The sequence below is a fragment of the Panthera pardus genome, unplaced genomic scaffold, assembly GCF_024362965.1.
Source record: "Panthera pardus isolate Hobbes unplaced genomic scaffold, ASM2436296v1 HiC_scaffold_27, whole genome shotgun sequence".
NCBI classification, from domain to species: domain Eukaryota; kingdom Metazoa; phylum Chordata; class Mammalia; order Carnivora; family Felidae; genus Panthera; species Panthera pardus.
In genome coordinates this window covers 74,096,794-74,117,875 of record NW_026526843.1, presented here as the reverse complement: position 1 = coordinate 74,117,875, position 21,082 = coordinate 74,096,794, and positions in this window count along the sequence as shown.

Here is a 21,082-nt window from a genome sequence, read left to right as displayed (position 1 = left end):
CATGAGGGAAAGGGTGTCTTGAGGATATTCGGGGTTAAGGGTTTGGGTTAATACAAAACAAAATACGGTGCCGGGCAGTCAGGGCAGAAGGTTGTTTACAAGGGACAGGAGGCATGATCTGTTTATCTTAGCTAGCCTAGGGGATGAGACAGGTAGGACACGTGACCTCAGAGTTCACAAGACACCTTTTCTTTTGTTAATCATCTCCGCTCTGGGCTGCTTCACCTGCAGGGTGGCGGTCTATAGCCCAATATACCTGTTCACCTAGCTTGGTCCTTCCTTCCTGTGAAAGCAGGTTTCTGCTATACTACTAATTTGGGGGGGGGGGGTGCTTCCACCCCAAATATCTAATCTCATTTATTTCATATACCTATGTTCTATATTGGGGCTTTTGCCCCACCCTCTCTATACTGGGGCTTCTGCCCCACCTTCTTTATACTTATTTACCTAATCTTGTTTGTCCAAGCTCGGGTGTGAGCATCCTATGGCTTTGTAATTCTTTATGCCTTGTTAACCCATTGGTGTAAGCCCAGCGAATTCCTAAGCTCATTCCCCACACCTTATATTATTATGATTACCCAGCAACACTGCCCTTGGTTCCCAAAACAAGGAACTTGTGGTCTTGATATTTGGGAACAAGTAGGGAAAACACTTAAAGCTCGGCATTCTGAGGGGGCTAACATTCCCCCTGAGGTAATCCTCATTTGGTCCATTGTCCATACTGCCCTTCTCCCTTTGAGTTCAGAGGATGCATATAAAGATGTAAAATTACCCAAAATAGAGGAAAAACCTGAGCTTTTTTATAGTCAGCCTGTGCCTTTCGTGCCTTAAGAGCCAAAAGATACTCCCCCTCCCTCAAAAGGGTGGGAGGATAGGGAGCCTCTTAAAACTTCACAGACCAGTTCTGATAAAGTCCTCACTCACCCCAGTGCAAAAGTACATTAAGGAAGCCCATAAGGCCGGTCAATTTCAGCTGTTTCCAGTTGTCAGGCAAAATGGGCAATACGTCCATGAAGGCCTTTCCAATAGTAAAAGAATTGCAAAAATCAGTTCAGCTGTATGTCCATCACAGCTCTTTTACAACCGGCATTAAATATATATATATATATATATATATATATATATGGTACTTATTCCATGTGTGCCTGGGACTGGGGCTCTCTTATGAACATCATTTTGACCCCAGCCCAATATGCTATCTGTGCCCAAGAGTTTCATGATGCTTGTGTGGCTCGTGCTGTGCAGAACTTTGACACTGCTGTTCTGGTGTCTTTTGAACAACTGTCCGGTATGGAGCAGTATTCCCAACCAAGGCAGCAAGCCCAGCTTCCAATCATTGTCAGTAAAACAATGCACTGAAATAGTGCGGTGTATTTTACACAGACCATCCCTAATATAGGGGACTCTAACTCTCTCTCTCACAGTTTCTCCCTATACACTCCGGCTACTCTAACTATATGTAGGGGCTTCTCCCTCATTTGTTTCCTGGATTAATAACTATGCTGACTGGAGCCAATTGTCTCTGGCTAGTCTACTTCAGGATGGAGATTTTAAGGAACATTCCCAAGCAGTTGCAGAAACTCCTTTTGTTTCGGGGAACTTCCCTGTCTTCTCTGGCCCGACATGGACTGCCTAATTCCACTAGTGGAAAACAAAACAAAACAAAACAAAACAAAATAATCCAAAAAACAAAAACAAAAAAAAATCATTATCTGTTCATCTATCTGAGCTGACAGGCTTTAGGACCACATGAACTCTTTGCTCTCTGTGCCTTTGTCTGCCTTCAGGCCTCTTGGAGGCACCTCACCTTTTCTGCCTTCCCTTCCTCCTCCTCCTGTTTCTGCACCATCTGGGGTGCTTCCTGCCTATCTGGCTCTTCAGTTGCCTCAGGTAGTATCAGCTCCTCCTCCCCACATTGTCAAAAAGCAAAAAAAAAAAAAAAAAAAAAAAAAAACCTGCTTAGACCTCAGATCTCCTCACTGGTTCCATGGGAAAAAAATGACAATGGTAAACTTTGAAGGGACACACATAAAATATTATTAAGATAGGCACGTCTTTTAAATTATAAAACTTTATTCTACTAAGGTTTACTAAAGGTCAAATAAGCTCATGTTATCTCTGATCCAATTTGTTAGCAACAAGATGAATTAAAGTAATGGTTAACTGTCTCATAGTTTTCACAGGTAATTGTTAAAATAGCTTTCAGGGTCTTTGGTAACCTAAAACTTGAACAATTTTCTTCAATGATAAATTGAATTAAGTTCATCGGACATTTGAGCCTCTTGCAAGTCAAATGGAATGCTGAAGCATTGCTTATTAAACATAGGTTTATGCTTCTGACTTCTTATGAAAAAAAAACTAAAAATATTTAAATCCATTAAAAAACATGCTTTATGCTTAATGGATTCATAAGTCTACCACCTAAAAAATTTTCTGATATAACAGACAGGTTACAATTGGCTACTAGTTAGTTTTCACTGGAGACTAAGGTTTCTAAGAGTTAAAATTCTGCTAAATGTAATTAAGGCTAATGGAAATAAGTAACTTTGTATAGAAAAAAGTAAGAGATATGTAAAAAAGATATAAAAATTTTAAAAAAATTTAAAGGTAATAAATAAGTCAATAAATGAATATATAAATATGTTTATTTATAAATACTTATATAAGTATATTGATTTGTAAATAAACAAATATATAAATGTTTATAAATGAATATATCAACATACTTATTTGTAAATAAATAAATATAGTTTTAACAAAAGGGTAAAACAACAGGGCAACATGCGCTTCTAAGTTGTTTTACTTAAGCCTTGGTTGGAATCACACATTCCTTACAATCCACAATACCAAGCAAATGTAAAATGAGCACATAATATGTGCAAAACATGTTAAAAAAAAGGGGGGGGGGAGATACACCTGGCTGTCTGCATTACAACCTCAGCTCCTTCTTGACCGTGCTATGATTACTCTTAAGTTTTTAAACCTTAATCCTCAAGGACTGGGTGGCATTCTTCAAAATAAGATAAACCCTCTCACCCTATGGTTCTATGCAAAACCCCTGAAGGGGGGCCCACACGGACTGGGCCCACTAAACTTCTCACCTGGGGTTGAGGATATGCTTGTGTTCTTTCAGATTCTGAACGTCTGTGTATTCCCTCTCAGTTGGTGAAGCCTTACCATGGCATGGTGGAGACCCTCAGGATATCTTCCAATGAACCAGGACTTCCAGAGAATGACTCTGAGTGAGCAACCACTGCCCCCCTTTTTCAAGATGAAAGAGCCTCTTCATGGACTCCTCATCCTGAAGCCACTCCACAAATGCAAGTCCTTGCCCCTGACATAACATCGGGAAGCCTTAATGCCTGTCTAGCCAGGCCGTCATCCTCTTACAACACAATGTGGCATATACCCCTAATTCACATCTGATGGCCATGATTTCTGTCATTCACAAAAATTCGATATGTGTAACCCTGATTCTTCTCCTTGCCTTCAATTGTCCAGGCCAAGCTCAATATTCATATTGGGCTCATCTCCTTAACCCACCTCTATTTGATAGCTTAACACTCCTAGCCTGGGGTATTCCTGTTAGCAATAATGACAGAGTTCATGGAAGGAGCCAATCTCAAGCTGCCCTTCCAAACTGAGCAAGAGCATTGGCTTTATATGCCAAGACTTCAATGGTGGCTTCCTCCAGCACCTCCTATGTGTGCTACTAAACTTAGCAACTTATCTGCTTGTTTCCAACAAAAAATCAACTGACTTTTGCATGTACAGCCCAAAACCTCTACAAGGCCAGACAATGTTACCTTTTTCTCAGCCACAAGCTTTGATATACCTAAAAAGCAAACAAAAAACCAAACATATCTCACACTCCCAATGTTATAACTTGCTCTAATCTCAAATATTCATACCACCCCTGGAATAATATTCCTTGGACAACCTGTTATGGAGAGACTGAGCATAGTCTTCACTGGGGTAATTGCACTATTATTGACAGGGGTCCTAGAGGACATCTTGAAACAAAATATTCAAATAAGACCATATCCTTTGAGCAGTCTAGTAGGAAGAATAGTTTTTGGAAAGATGGAGGCTTGTCTGGCCCTCTAATTTCTGCACATAAAGGGAAATTAAAAGGACCTTGACTTGTCAATCTTTGGAAGCTAGGCCTTCCCTTCTTCACTCTTACTATTAGCCACAGTGAAATGTATGCAAATCAACATATTAACATAACTTGGGCCTCCCTGCACAACAATCAATTTGCATAGACCACCATTTGTGTCCCTTCTCCCTACATTCTAGTTGCTACCTCCACTTTACAGATCCAACAACTAGAAAATAATTATAATGTCTCTACCTCCCAGGGCTGGTTTATGTCCTGCATAAGTAATGATAGCATCACCCAATTAAATATCTCCTCTTTATTAGTACTTAGTGCGTCTCAGCCTGGTTTCCTGTTAATAGCCCCGAGCCCTATATGCATCCTTCAGGACTAGGCACGCTTTCCAAGCTTGTTCACCTCAGTGACGCTTCTCATACCCTCCAGTGACTCCCCAGCTTGTCCTCACAACACACTTGTTGTTTTCACTATTACAGTTCGTGCCCCCCCCACTTTTATCTTCACATGACTTGTCTTTCATATCTTTGTTCATCTCCCCCACCAAACTGTGAAGACCCAGCAGGCAGGGGCCACTTTGTCATTGTAAGCCTTGCACTTATGTCCACCAGATCCCCAAGCACAAGGTGAGTGCTTGGAGCAGTTACTGAATGAATAAATAGAAGGACCGTGGGGCCCTCTGTCCAGATTTTGACTGGCTTACTCTGTGGAGATAACTGCTAGTAATGGGAGATTCCTGTTGTATCTGAGGCAGGGGAAATCAAGAATGACCTCTGCATGACCTTTCTCTTGTTCCATTCCCCCAGCAAACCTCAGTGGGTACCACTGACAAAGGAGGCTGCCTGTTCCCTGGTGTCCAGTGCTAGCACTGGAGCCACAGGCATGAAAACCTCCAAACAAAATCAGCACCTTTATGTGGCTGACATGAAGGCAGTGGCCCTTTAAGTTCCCTGGGTAAAAGTCAGGACCTACAGGCTCCAGGGTTGTGCCAGGGATCTCAGGCTTCTGCCATTCCCCTTTGTCTGTCCATCTCCAGTGTATACTCTTGACTCATGAGGCATCCTCCCATCAGCCCAGGCAATAACAGCCTTATTTCCAAATGAAGAGCCTGGGGGCCCAACATGGACTGGTATTGTACTTGGACTCTAGACTCAGTGTTCAGTGCTCTGACATGTCCTTCCCTATCCCAAATCCTCACCACCCCAAGTCCCCAAACCTCTCTAAGGCTCTAAAAGTCTTCCAGAATGTATCAAGCACTTCTCTAGTATCTCAGAACACAGTGAGTCATTGATGGAGAACCAAGGCCAGTTGACACTTTATGATTATATGGAACTCTGGAGAAACCCACTGGTAACACAACACTATACGGGAAAACACAGAAGCCTTTTCTCCTGTAGCTATTGTATAAACTAGGAGGAGTTAGCTCATCATAATTTCAGGTGCCCACAGAGTTGGGGTAAAGGACCCCAGTCCTTTCCTCTGGAGGCGGGGCCAAGGATGGCCCTGGGTCCAGCAGAAACCTACAAACTTCAAGAATTCCATGCCCATCTTTGGGCCTTTGTGCATGCAGCTATGAAAATGGATGCTGTTGCCCCATGGCAGAGCTCTCTCCAACCTCTTTCTTCTTTCCCTGTTGTCACTTCCCCAGTGTCCACTCTTTCTTGAACATACCTTCAGAGTGTATGTGCCAGTGTACATGTGAGGAATTGGATAGCAAAATGACCCCAAATGGACAGCAAGTGCTAGCATGATTCGTCCCAGAATATTAGAGTCTCTCCTTTCTAAAGCAAACATGATTGGAGGGGTTTGAGCTATTGCCTAAAACGGCAGAGGCCAGCCTTCTCCTCTGGACTCTTCCCACCTCCTGTGATCTGGGCAGTCTTAGTCTCTTGATAAGATCAGTCACCCCATTGTACAGTGAGAGCTTAGGTACATAACTACAAAAGCCAGTTCTCCAGAGGATGTGACATCACGTTCCATTAATACTGGATAGGACGTCAGGTGGGGAGTGCTCAGCCATGCCTGTATACTAAGGATTCCAGTTTACTTTATACAGGCATAAAAACCTGCATAAAACAGGCAAATGTGTGGAGCCAGTGAAGGAAAATCAGGTCTGTGTCCACCACCAGGTATGCAGGACATCACTAACCCAGCAGTGCATGAGTGTGCTCCCTTGCCTTATGAGGCATGGTAATGCAGCAAATACTGCTCAAGAAGTAGGTCTTCAGCAACCACCCCACCCCAGTACCACCTACTGTTCCCAGTAGAAAGGGCATGGATATCAACCAGGCAGCAACACTAGGTCTCTGAATCATGTAGACTAGTTCCACTCCTGCCTCTGCTGCTAGTCATACAGAGATCTGTCCTTCAGAAGGACATAGATCCTTTCCAAAGTCACACAGTGTTCCAAAGGTAAAGTTCTTGCTTTTGTTAAGGTGATATTTGGGTCCCTGTGGTAGATGTCTAAGTAAGAAACAGGATACAGATGTGTTTCTTTTTCATAGACATGAAACCTGGACGTGGCTAGTCTATACCTGATTATGGATTGTCCACCATGGCAGATCACATACCATTGATCTCCCTCCCTGCTCTAACACCTTAGTATATGATTTCTTTTCTAAAAATTTTAAAAAGTAGAATCTATACTTCATGCATTATGCTATGGATAGAACACCAAGTTCTTTACATAAAAATTAATTGGCCCTGAAAAGTTTTCATTAATTATAAAATAAATTCAGAGAAACTAGAACCTGTACATTGAGCTATAGTGTTTTAAATTGATCAAGTAATTGAAATGTTTTAGTACTTTTCCCTGAAAGACACTTTATCCACAAACATCCTATGTTGGTATATTTCTGACTTTGATGTTTATGAAGCACAGCACCAAAACAAAATTGTTCGTGTGTGTGAGCAGAGTTCTCCAAGATAAAATGTCTGAGTCAGGATAGCAGCGTCAAAATGGAGGTGTAAAATTAGCAAGACCAAATCATCTGCTCATTTTTTCCTATTTTTTCCCAAATTTTTATTTAAATTCTCATTAGCTAACATACAGTGCAATATTGGTTTCAGGATTAGAATTCAGTGATTCCTCACTTACAAACAACACCCCTGGCTCATCATAACAAGTGCCCACCTCAATATTCATCACCCATCTATCCCCCACCCACCCAGAAAGATAAATCAATGAATCTATCCCATTGACAACTGCCCACCTCAATATTCATCACCCATCTATCCCCCACCCACCCAGAAAGATAAATCAATGAATCTATCTCATTGGCAACTGCACCAAAGATATACCAAAGTATCTGTAAGATACTTAGAAATCAGCCCAACCAAAGAGGTACAAGATGTGTACTCTGAAAACTTATGAAGGAAATGGGAGAGGACACAAAGAAATGGGAAAACATTCCATGCCCATGGTTTGGAAGTACAAACATTGTTAAAATGTCTATACTACCCAAAGCAATCTACACATTTAACGCAAACCCTATCAAAATACCACTGGCATCTTTCACAGAACAAATGATCCTAAAATTTGTATGGAATTACAAAAGAACCCAAGTAGCGAAAGCAATCCTGAAAAAGTAAAGCAAAGCCGGAGGCATCATTTTGAACATATTCCAAAGAGCACTTAAAAGAAACAAACAAACAAAAAAAGAAAAAAAAAAAGAACCCTAATGGTTTATTGTGACCCTACTGACTTATTCCAAGAATGCTTGCTTTTATTTTGTCTTTATGCTTATAGTTCAGCACGAATAGAATAAAATAAAATGTTTCCACTCAGATATTTAGGATAAGTGAAGAAAAACATGAAAGCAGAATGTGTTGTCATGAAATTTCAATGTTTCTTTATGACATTTCCTAACCAGAAGTGTTTCAAAATATTCAAACTCCTCACTTATAGGTGATACTTAATAGAATTTGACAAAATGCAGGAACCACAAATGGCAGGCTGTCTTTCAAGTGAATTTAGATATTTCTATATTTGTGTCAGATATCAGATACCTGTTCAGAGATCACACAGACTTACTCAAACCTCAACTTCTGAAAGGCTTCCCACTTTAGTCATATATGTTATTATAATGTCTATATAGCCAAAGAAATAAAAACAAAGAGTGATGTGCCCCTATGTGTTTAATACAATCCAAAGACAGGTATCACGCTGCAAAGCAATCAGGTTAGATGTTAAATAGAGTATAGAATGTAAAACCCCGATGCACTTCAATACAGGTGGTGCTGGAAAGAGCCTCGCTCACTTTGGTGGCAAAAAGAGACTGAGATCAGGGGTTGGAGTCAGGACTGACTGGTCTGTCCTCAGACAGTGACAAGAAACTCTAGGCGAGCTCCCACTCTGGTGGTGTGCTACGACACAGCAATTCGTTTTTGATGTTGGGGAAGAAAGGTTGTCCTTCTGTTACTGAGAATTCAGTGCATGGCAGGATTGTGTTGGCCCAGATGGTCACTTCCTGCTCTCTACCAACCTCCCGGAATGCCTGCGCTTCCTACATTCTGAGATACTGACGGTTTATCCACACAAAGTCCATGCCTTGAAGAAGTGAGGATAGAAAAAAACAAACTGCATAACTAAAAGTCAGAGCCCATTTCCGTGGACTTGGGTTTCAGCCAGGAGCCAGACAAGAGCCCCTAAATCAGCACTGCTCTATCACTGAAGGAAATGAGTGGAAAATAGTGATAGCCCTTTTGCACACAGGGCTCCTAAGTGTAGCTAATGGGTGTTCCCCTTAGACCTGGCCCACTGATGTTGGTGATGGCACCAACCTTGCCCAGGGAAAAGTGCTGGTGACTTCATTTGAAGCTTTATACCATTTTCATCGGAGATGAAGACATTTGGCCCTCCGTGCATCCCTTCAGATTCCCTTGCTCTTTCATTAATGAGGATTTTATTAGGGGACATTCACAGACATCATCTGGGAGAATTTTCTGATGTAAATCATGGAGTTGTGACTAGTTCCCAGTAATCTTGGATAGCCTGGGCAATATGAGTTCATGGAGCTCCTCTACAAGACCTACTTTGGCAAAAGATGTCATAGGGCATTGGAAACTGTTCAGCGCAAGCGGGTTGCATGTGTACAGGGTCAGATGATGTTGGGAAGGATCCTATCTCATTTCTGGAGCAAGGGCCTAGGGTCAAATTCAGGAGCTACAGGGCCATCCCTCAGACAGCGCCCAGTCTTTCCCGGGGAGCCTGCACTCACACCGTGTGCATCACATAACAATTATTTTCTGATATGGAAAAGGAAAGGTAGACCTCCTGCCAGTAAGAACTCTCTGTTTGGCTGGTTTCTGTTGGCATGGGACCATTGCCCTTCTCTCTATCCACCCTTTTCAGGAAAGCCTGAGCTCCCTACCTCCTGAGACACTCAGCGTTCCTGCATGTAAAGTCCATTCACCGAGCAGGTTAGGGCACAAAGATACTCAAAGACTAAAATACCAGAGCCCAGATCTGCCGACTTTCCAGGGGCAAGAACCTACCTTGTGAGTCACAACTGCCTCTGTCCACAGATGGGAAGGGCTTGAAATCTGATGATACCTCGACATATTCCTGACCTTATTGATGTTGGGGTGCTTGATGTTGCCCACAGGACTCCCTGGTATATCTAGTGGATGTTCCATTTCTCTTCAGGCCACAGGTCTTTTTTACTCCTTGGACGACAAACTTGCCCAGGGAATTGTGCTAGTAACGTTGTCTACAGTTTCATTCTGTTCTCATCGGAGATGAAGCACTTTAGCCCTCAGTGTATCCTCTTCAATTCCCTTACACTTATGCTAACCGTGTGTTCACTGGAAGACATTCCATGCCGGAGTCTGGCAGCCTTTTTTCTCCAATTTTATTTGTGGAGTCTTGCAAAATTCCCATCAATTTGGAATAGCTTGAGGAACAAGTGCCCTTGGGGTGTCTTCCAGATCTAACTTGGAAGAAGAGGTATTGGGGACATGAATGTGTTAAGCACAAGAGGATTGCTTGTGGGTAGGGGCAGGTGGTATTGGGAGACAGTTGGCCTCACTTCTTTGGCAAAAGCTGATGGAGTTGTGGCCTTCAGGGCCACAGTCAGTAGTAAAAGTAAAAGTCATACAGATAGGGTTGATTATTATTTTTTTAATATAATTTATTGTCAAATTGGCTTACATACAACACCCAGTGCTCATCCCAACAAGTGCCCTCCTCAATGCACATCACCCATTTTCCCTTTCCCCCACCCCCCCATTCACCCTCAGTTTGTTCTCTGTATTTAAGGGTCTCTTGTGGTTTGCCTCCCTCCCTCTCTGTTTGTAACTATTGTTTCCCCTTCCCTTCCCCCATGGTCTTCTGTTAAGCTTCTCAAGAACCATGTATGAGTGAAAACATATGATATCTGTCCTTCTCTGACTGACATGTCACTCAGCATAATACCTTCCAGTTCCATCTACGTTGCTGCAAATGGTATGATTCCGTGCTTTCTCATTGCAGATAGGGCCGATTAACTCCCAGTGAGCATACATGAAGGTTGTTTTCTACCCCCAAAACAACTGATTTCTGATATCAAGGAAAACATGTTGCCCTCCTAGAAACTTGGGGCATCGAAGTCTGATGTGTGTGCAGTGACTATTACTATGCTCTCTGCCCCCGCCATAGACTGCCTGAACATCCTGCTGTCTGAGACTCTAAGGGATCCTGCATGCCCAGTCGTTTTGCCATCAGGTGAAGGTAGAAAGAAACAACTCAAAAAACTAAACAAAATCAGAACCCAGTCCCACAGACGTGGGCATCAGCCCGTATTGGGACTCTGTGCTCCAAGTCACCACTGCTTTTACCCACTGACAGGAAATGCTGCAAAGCTGGCAAGAGTCCAGGGCCCTCCTACACTGTTTGAGGTCAAATGTAGGGTTTTTATGCTACATTGGGGCTCCCAGGTGTAGCTAAAATATGTTCCATTTCACTATAGCCCACAGGTTTTCCATAGACATAGGACACCCAGCTTCCCTGGGGAATCGTGCAAGTAACTTCATTCACAGCTTTATTCCATTATCATCTGAGACAAAGAATTTGGACCCAAGTGCATCCCTTCCAACTCCCCTGGTCTCTTTCTAACCAGGTTTTCCAGTGAGGGAGAGTCCGAGCCTGGAAGTATTTCTCTCTGACTTTAATGTGGAGTCCTGCTAAGTTCACCTACATCGAGGAGAACGTGGGCAATGGGTCTCACCTGTGAGACCTATCTTGGCAACAGAAGGCAAAAAGCATGGGGAAGGCACAAGTGTTATTAGGAGGGAGCCATCCTTACTTCTGTGCAAGGGGAGATGGAGATCAGAGGTCAGAGTCAGGAACCATGTGGCTTTGACTCAGAGAGTGCCTAGCATTCACAAGCAGCTAACACATAGTGATTCCTAAGGACATATTGCCCTCCTTTCCTGAGACCTGTGTGCTTGGTATGCTTCTGTTGGCCTGGGGGGGGGGGGTTGGTTACCCTGATCCCACTGGCCCCTGTGACATTCCTGCATTCTGAAAAGATCAAAGTTTGAGCATGAACATTGTTCTTCCCCAGATGGTCAGGGAAGAGAGTCCATTCAAGGACTCTGGGGCCAGAACCCAATTCCACAGACATGGCTGCCAGCCAGCAGAAAGAAGCCAACATTATGTTAGATCACGAGGGCCTCTGCCCACTGGTTGGAAGTGTAAAGCAAGACCCAGAAGACTTCCTGCCCTATCAAGGTCAGGATACAGTGTTCTTGGGGCTTGTGCTTCCTTTCATCCCAACCCCAAAGGTGTTCCCTTCTTACTCTCAGGACACCAAGCTTGCCCAGGAAATAGTGCTCATGTCAGCAGTCCCAGCTTCATTCCATTTTCATCTGAGGTGAACAACTTTGGCCCTCAGTGTGTTTATTCTGATTTAATAATAATAATAATAATGTTATTATTAGTATTAATATTATTATTTACTATTATTAAATCAGCAGAAACATTATTGTTGTTGTTGTTGTTGCTGTTAACCAGTTCTTCCCTGTGGGGCTTTGGGAGGCAAGCCTCTCCTCCGATTTTAATTGTCAAGTCTTTTATAGCAAGTTCCCTGATTTTGGGATAGCTTGGACAATGGGTGCCTCATCGGCTTCCCTGCCAAACTTACATTGGCAACAGGAAGCAGGAGCCCTAGGGTGTTGGAAAGCATTAAGCACAAGAGGCTTGCCTGTAGACAAAGGGTGGTGTTGAAAGCAGCCTGCCTTACTTCTAGGGCAAAGCGAATACAACAGCAGTAAGGAGTCAGGGGCAATGCAGCTGTCACCTAGACAGCAATCTCCCAGTAATTGGCAGCAAGCTCCCACTCCCTTTCTGTGCCAATCTGGACAAATCTGTTTCTGATATTGTTACGGAACCAGGCTGGAACGCTGGCGGAAAAACCAAGCGGCGCTCGGAGATCTTGGTGGATCGGAGATTTAACACCGGCGGGCTCAGAGGAGACCGTTTCTCCAAAGATCTGAGCGCCGAATGCAAGTGGGAAGGGTAATTTATAGTTGTCAGCTTCCATATCTGTGGGGGTTTCTGCGCACGTGGCAAACAGGGCAAGAAGAACCTGGAAGAGGGGTCTCTAAGGTAGACACCAGAGCTTGTTTTAGTCCATCGGCCATCTTACGGTGTAAAACTTTATTCATTTTCCCAACAGTATCACTGAGGAAACATTGTCATCTTCTTACTGAGAAGATGGTGCTTGGCAGGCTGTGGTTGGCATGACAATGGTCACCCTGCTGGGACCTTCCCCCCCTGCTGCGTGAAATGCCTGCATTTTGCCTATGCACATTGCAATCCCTGAGCTGGTCTGCCAAGAAAAAGATCAAAGTGTACAAGACCAGAGCCCCGTTCCACACACTTAAGTGTTAGCTGTGAGCCAACACCACCATTACCTAATTACCACTGCCTCTATCCATTGAAGGAAAGGGCTGGAAAAAAGGTGATGGCCAAAAGACTCCTTGACCTATCTGAGGTAAGAATGTACATAGCTTGCAGACAGAGCTCTCAGATTTAGCATGATAAAGTTTTGGGGGATGATGGTGAGGTTTGTGGGGTTCAGAGCTGATGGCCAGGAAAGAATTCTTGAAGAATTCTTTGGTGACAAAAAGGTGATTTTATTAAAGCAGTGGGACAGGACCTGTGAGCAGGAAATGCTGCCTGCACTGGGGTTGTGAAGAGTGACTGGTTATATACTTTGTGCTTTGGGAAGGTAAAGTCCAAAGGGAAGTTTCCAAGGAGGATTTTATATGCTAAAGACACACAGATCACTGGAGGCATAGCTATTGTCAAGCTAAGGTTGTTTTTCCCCTCTAGCAAAGCATTAACATTAAGACAGTAAGGAGTTCCTGGAGAAACATTTTACTCTGCCAGCCTCAAATATTTGTCAATGAGCTGCAGCTCACAGGGAAATTCAAATTTAATTTTTTTAATGTTTACTTTTTGAGTGACAGAGAGAGAGGAAGAGAGAGAGAGAGAGAGAGAGAGAGAGAGAGAGAATGAGTGCGGGAGGGGCAGAGAGAGAGAGGGAGACACAGAATCTGAAGCAGGCCCCAGGCTCTGAGCTGTCATCCCAGAGCCCCACATGGGGCTGGAACTCAGGAACTGTGAGATCATGACCTGAGCCAAAATCACGAGTCAGCCGCTTAACCCACTGAGCTACCCAGGCGCCCCATCCCTTGCTGTTTTTCTAATTATATCTTGGTTCCTGCCAGGCACACTGGGCCTGTCAAGAACTCAGTGAAAAACCAGGGATTGTTGGAAAACTCCCACCCTGCTCCCATGCTACCTGAAAGCAATCAGCTTCTGATATACAAAAGGATCCATTGACCTGTCACTGGTGACTTGGTGCTCGAAAGGCTGGAGTTGGCATGGTAATAGTTATGATGAGGGAGCATGAGACAGGCTGAGGGGTAAAGTGCAAGCTGGCATCCCCTGCCGCCCCGGGGGGGGGGGGGGGTGACATCCCATGGACACTTCTGGTTACCCAAGAACAAAGGAAAAGGGGCTTAAGTCCTTGCCGTGGTAATGTGAGAAACAAAAGCGAATGAAAAATTAAATTCCCTTGCTGCATATAGCCCATTGACAAGTCCTTGAAACCAGCAGTGACCTCCCTCTAGGAGCTCAGCTGCCTGGATGATGGCACTTTGCTGGGGGCAAAAGAGAACTTTAGCTTAACATTACCCAAACCTCATGGACCCTGTAAGTCAACTTCCTTTATCTCAACTGCCCCAAGATATATGCTGGCAATCATACTCCAAGCCTCTGATATACATCTAAAAGGTCTCATGACTGAAGTTTTATTAAAGGGTAATAAATGGTGTTTCCCTAGAAACAGCTAGCCCCTCAATGTGCTGGAAACCTTGCTTCCAAAATTCCTGAGAGACTCACTCTATCCCTGACCTCCTGCGAACCTGAGGGTGTAAAATGGTGAGTTACCCACCAGGACCCCAGTGCAGCTCTTCCATGCTTTAATAAAATTACCTTTTTGCACCAAAGACGTCTTCGAGAATTCTTTCTTGGTTGTCGGCTCTGGATCACCCCACCATCATTCCAAAACTTCATCATTTTGGTGTCCAAATGTGGGGCTTCGAGTCTTTTCATCTGGACTCTCTGCTTCAGTGCAAATATTGTGGGTATGCTTTCTCTTCCCTCCTTTCCCCTCATTTCAGGGGATTTTTGAGGAGTATGGTCTTATTGGAACACTTTCATGTGGATTGCTCAGGCTGCAATCCTCTAGCCTGTGGCTACTCTACCGGGAGGAGAAAGCCTGCTTTTTGGTTGGAAGTTAGAACCTTGGCCAGAATGGTAGTAAGATCTAGAAACTTGATGCCCTCTCTTTATTCCTGTCCTTATATAAAGTTGTCTGTCTTGGGCAGGGGACATTCACCTAAGTGACTAGCATGGCTGCCAATCTTAAGACTCCCGTGTGAAGTTCCCTCCTCATTGGTCTAACGTGATCCCCTCCACATCTCTGGTCTAGCCCCTTCTGGCCACGAGACCTCCATGAGAGCTGGCGGAAACCAGTGCCCGACTGAATTAAAACCCACCTGGGCGCCATTTCCTAGGGAAGTTGGCGATAAAGACTATATGGTTTGGAATGTCGCTTAGATCATGACGGATTTCTGTCTTTACTGTTTTCCATCAATGTCCTCTACTAACTACTACTTACAATTGAGGAATTCCCCATTGCCAAACTTTTCTAGTGTTTTCCACAGGTTCAAAATGGCAGTTTCTTCTCTGCCTTCTCAGCAAGGCAGACTCAGGTCCATATGTCAGGCACTCATCTGTACTCTAGAATGCAACAGGGAAGCGGGGGGATGCTAGCATCCCTCCTTCAGGAGCCCTTAGTCAGCTGGTTGGTGGTCATAGCGATTTTGTTCGAGGGATGCCTCGGGTCACGTTGACACCTCAGGAACCTCTGACATATCCTGTGCATTGGGACGCTACTGGGGAGTCGGGATGGATTCTAGGGGTAGTGGACCTTCTCTCTCTCTCCTTTTATCTCTAGGTGGAACATGGGAGCTCCTCTTTGGTCCCCAAGGATTCTCCCCTGGGATGCCTTCTTAACCCACCGGAAACAATTTGGATTGCAAAATGTAGAAAGGACTGATCCTGTAACAGTGCCTGAACTTAGTAAACAGGGGAAATGGACAGAGGTTATCCTAGGTCCAGGCCTTCATGGCTATCCGGACCCAGGGGCCTCTTAAAGAATGTGTTTGGTCAGTGACCAGGCCAGTAAGCTCCCTCTTGATATATATTAGATGACTGATGTCTAGACAGGCCTCCTCCTGATACAACTCAGTCGCTGAAGGAAACACAGGCCATCCCTGAAAAGGGGACACTGACTCTTTCTCTCTGTTCCTCTGCCTAATAGATGTGAGGGCCTCTCCCTCATTCATTTCCTGTGTTAAGGGCTATAATTGGAGCCAACCGTGCTTAGTCTACCTCAAGACAGGGACTTTAAGGAATATTCCCAAACAGCTGCCAAGATTCCACTTGTTTTGGGGAAATTCCCTGTCTTCTCCGGCCTGACGTGAACTGCCTAATTCCACTTTGGTGGAGCAAAAGACATGGCGTCTGCTCCTCTGTCCCAGCTGACAAGGTTAGAACTGGGAAATTTTCCTTCTCTGCCTTCTGCCGGCACCTCACCTCTTCTGCCTTCCCCTTCCCCTTCCCCTCCTCCTGTTTCTGCACAACGGTGGGTGTGGCATACATAACTGGTTCCTACACCATCCTCAGTGCCTCAGGCACCTTTGGCTCCTCTTCCCACCCTAAACGTCAAGGAGCAAAGAGCACCCCCTTGGCCCACCCACATCAGAACCCACTGGCGCCCCAGGTAAAAACTGATAATGGGAAACAAATGGATTGTCTTTTAAGTGGACTAGGAGAAACAATTTGGTGCTTTATGCACCACTTAGGCTAATTTAAGTTTGTTGTTTTAATTAAGATAGACCTGTCTTTAGAGTTATCAGCATTAAATTTGAAACTTTTATTCTACCAAGGTTTACTAAAGGTCAAGTGAGCTCATTTTATCTCGGTTGCAATCTGTTAGCAAAACGGGAACTTGATATAATGGTTAATTTTGACTGTCTCAAAGTGATCATGGGTAATTGTTAAGATAGCTTTCAAAGTCTTTGGTAACCTGAAACTTTAAAGTTTTGCTTTAAAGTTTGCGTGACCAATGAGATGACATTTATGGGACATCTAGGTCTTTTCCAAATAGAATGCAATGCAAAGCTTTGATTACTGAACATCGGTTTGTGCTTTTAACTTCTTACTGCCGAGAAACTAGGGCTATTTCGGTCTATTGGAAAACATGCTTTGTGCTTAACTGATTCATGAATTTTCCCTCTAAAGATTTCTGGTGTAAACAGTTACCAACTGGTTACTAAGTTTTCATTGGAGACAAAGGTTTCTAGCAGTTAAAACTCTGCTAAGTGTAGTTAAGGCTGATGGAAATAAGGAAAGCAACTCTTTATGTAGGAAAGTAGGAGGTATGTAAGAAAGATATAGGGAATGGGAATACATTTTTCGTTGAGGGTAAAAGAAAGTAATTTTGCGCTAAATCAGATAGGTTGTTTGGGGAGAAATGGCTTTGGACAAAATCTGAAGGCAAAGGAAAGTTGTAGAAGGTTTGTGAAAGGAAACCTTCAAAAAGGAATTTTATGCGAGGTAAGGATGGACTGAGGTTGCCATGGATGGATTTTAATGCTACACGGGTGTAAGGTTAAAAGTCTGCTTTTCTCCCTTTTGGAAAGACAAAGTTTTCTTGGATTGTTGATCTGCTCTTGATAAGAAAATGTAAACAAAGTTTTCTTTTGTTTTGTTTTGTTTCTCTTTTGTCTGCCAGGAAAACCAAAGCTTTAGGTTTCATCTTTATCAAGTCTTTGATTACTTAAAGTTAAAACTTCTCAATGGTAAGGGAGCTAGGTTTTGCTAACAACTATATAATGTTACATACATACTTTATTTGCCTTTAGAATCTCTTATTGCCATCTTGGTTACACAAATAATTTAAAGTTTAAGATTTGTAATGATCTGTAATCCTATTTATTTATTTATTTATTTATTTTCTTTTTGCCTGCAGCACCGGGGGCGACCCTTCTGTCACAGCTTTATTTATTTATTTTTTTATTTTTTTTATTTTTTAATATATGAAATTTACTGTCAAATTGGTTTCCATACTATTTAGAATGTTCTCCATCACTTCCTAAGGTTTGAACAAACTTTCCCAAGATTTCAATTGTAAATGAAGTCTTTTTGACCAATTAGGCCTTTTTATGTGGTATGCTAAGTTACTTGGAGAAGCATTGTCAAACAATGGTAAACCTTAGGTTCTATTGCTTGGGTAAATTCTGTAACCGCTCAGAGATACATGCAATTCCTAAAGTTTTAATTTTTTTTTTCTGCTAAGGTCCTCCCTTCATATTCTGATTATCAAAGTGTTATGCGCCACAGAAATAACTGAATTCCCTTGTCAATTGCGTCATAATGAACTCTCATCAGATGTTTAACAATGTCCATTTCTGAGATTTCATCATTTTTAATTGCTTTTATTCTCTCAGAAAACATACTTAATCTTCTAGGAGATTCACAAAAAAAAAAAAAAAAAAAAGGACTTTTAGGGCAAATAGAGGTTTTGAAGTCTTTCAGATTCAATTCTTACCCAGATGAGTAAGAATTTCAAGAACTAAAAAGCTGCATTCAAACTGAACAAGAATTAGGAACATGGGACTAAATGAATTGAGGAAGAATATAGTTTTGGGATTCTTGTTGGAAATATTGCTGGTTTTCTCCTGTTTGCTCTTCCAGATTAAGGAAACGTTCTCTTCAGATATCTATAATATACAGAGATGTCATCAAATATTCACTTGTAAACTGAAGCATTGAACTTTTCTCTCTACCTAAACCCTCTGAAATTCAAACACTCTCAGTGAGTATTCTTTCTTTCATGGCCATTGCAGTTATTTTCATAAGTGCAGTAAGAATCTTCTCCTTTTAACAGGACACCATTGGAAATACTCGTTATTTTACGAAGGCTTGGACTGGAATGTCCTATCTGAGAGAGAGAGAGACATGCATAGACTCAGAAATGACCCCACAGCTTTAAGGAACTGAGGTTGACTTTATGAAACATGGAGCCAATAAAGCCCCTTGGAAATGTTGGCCGCATACCTTGCTTACAGAGTTCCCAGCAGCCTTACCAGGTGAGTAAAGAATGTCATTTCCTGGCAGGTGCAGGAACCTCAGGATATCTTGGGGACCTCGTGAAGAGGAATTCGCCCAATTCCACAGGTATTGCAGGCCCGTCTGACGGGAAGTAGTTGGCTTAGCTTCTGGCCCATAGAGGCTACAGAAATTCAGCCTGAAGATTCCTTATAAAGGCTTCCAGCAAAGCAAACTTTAAAAGATCCTTCCTTATGATAAATTACTATTCTTGCTGAGCTTATGTAAAATAATGAGGCCAAGTTTGGTAAGACTGGACTTGTTTTACAAGTGAATTCATCTTGATTTGGCTATCTCTGGAAATGAGGGTTTTTAGAGAGAAAAATAATGCACATTTATGGATGCTAAATCCTAGTTGTCTTTAAATGTTTGCCTAAACTAGACAACTTGAATTAAACTTGAGGGATCCTGTCACAATAGCACAGGTTACCCTGAAGGGATAGTAATAGGACCCCATGGGTATATTATTTAAACAACTGGAAAGTGGGATGGATTCCCCCAACAACTGTAGGCAAGGACTCTTATCACTGTAGACCTATCAAGAGATAAAGACGATAGTGCTTTATTATTTGCTTGAGTCTGGGTTAATTCATAAATCTCTAAGTATGCAACCCATGTCCAACCTAAACCTGATCTGACAGTTACTAGAAACCCACCCCATATAAACCCCAAAGACCTGGATTGTTCAAAGTATGGGAAATCTCATGCAACAAGGGACTTAACTCCAAAATGAAAGGGCCCTCACTGGGTCATATTATGTACTCCCAATGCAGTGACAGGGGCATTCTTCACGGACTCCTGTATCTAAATAAAACCTGTACCCCCTTTACAGGAATTCAATGAGCAAAATATTGTGCCTTCTTATTCCCGGGAACCTGTGTAAGACCTCAAACCTCTATTATGATGGTTGTACCTTTCTTTTTCACTTTACTTTTCCAAATTATAATAACAGTTCCTTCTTATGACGGGCCATTCAGAGGATCACCACAGACATTTGAGTTACAAACTGGAAAGACCAATCTGACTCCTGCTGCCTTTCCCCACTCCCATCAGAGGATGCTTCAAGCCTGACATCTAAAAACCCCACTGGCAGCACTGGTAGACATTGGGTTGGTAATCTGCTCTAACAAAATGCTGTGTATACATCCCAGATTACCACAAAAATATTTCTGGATTTCTAACTGACATGAATACTTAAATTGGCGCTTTAAACAATCCCTCTCTTACCCAGCAAAAAAAAAAAAAAAAAAGAGAGAGAGAGAGAGACAGAGAGAGAGAGAACTACAGGCCAATATCCCTGATGAATATGGATGCAAAAATTCTCAATAAGATACTAGCAAATCGAATTCAACAGCTTATAAGAAGAATTATTCACCATGATCAGGTGGGATTCATTCCTGGGATGCAGGGCTGGTTCAACATCCACAAATCACTCAATGTGATACATCACATTAATAAAAGAAAACATAAGAACCATATGATCCTGTCAATTGATGTAGAAAAAGCATTTGACAAAATTCAGCATCCTTTCTTAATAAAAACCTTCGAGAAAGTCGGGATAGAAGGAACATTCTTAAACATCATAAAAGTCATTTATGAAAAGCCCACAACTAATATCATCCTCAATGGGGGAAAGCTGAGAGCTTTCCCCCTGAGATAAGGAACACGACAGGGATGTCCACTCTCACCACTGTTGTTTAGCATAGTGTTGGAAGTGCTAGCATCAACAATCAGACAACAAAAGGAAATCAAAGACATCAAAGTTGGCAAAGATGAAGTCAAGCTTTCACTTTTTGCAGATGACATGATATTATACATGGAAAACCCGATAGACTCCACCACCATCTGCTAGAACTGATACATGAATTCGGCAAAGTGGCAGGATACAAAATCAATGTACAGAAATCAGTTGGATTCTTATACACTAATAATGAAGCAACAGAAAGACAAATAAAGAAACTGATCCCATTCACAATTGCACCAAGAAGCATAAAATACCTAGGAATAAACCTAATCAAAGATGTCAAAGATCTGTATGCTGAAAACTATAGAAAGCTTATGAAGGAAACTGAAGAAGATACAAAGAAATGGAAAAACATTCCATGCTCATGGATTGGAAGAATGAATATGTTTAAAATGTCAATACTACTCAAAGCTATCTACACATTCAATGCTACCCCAATCAAAATTGCACCAGCATTCTTCTCGAAGCTAGAACAAGCAATCCCAAAATTTGTATG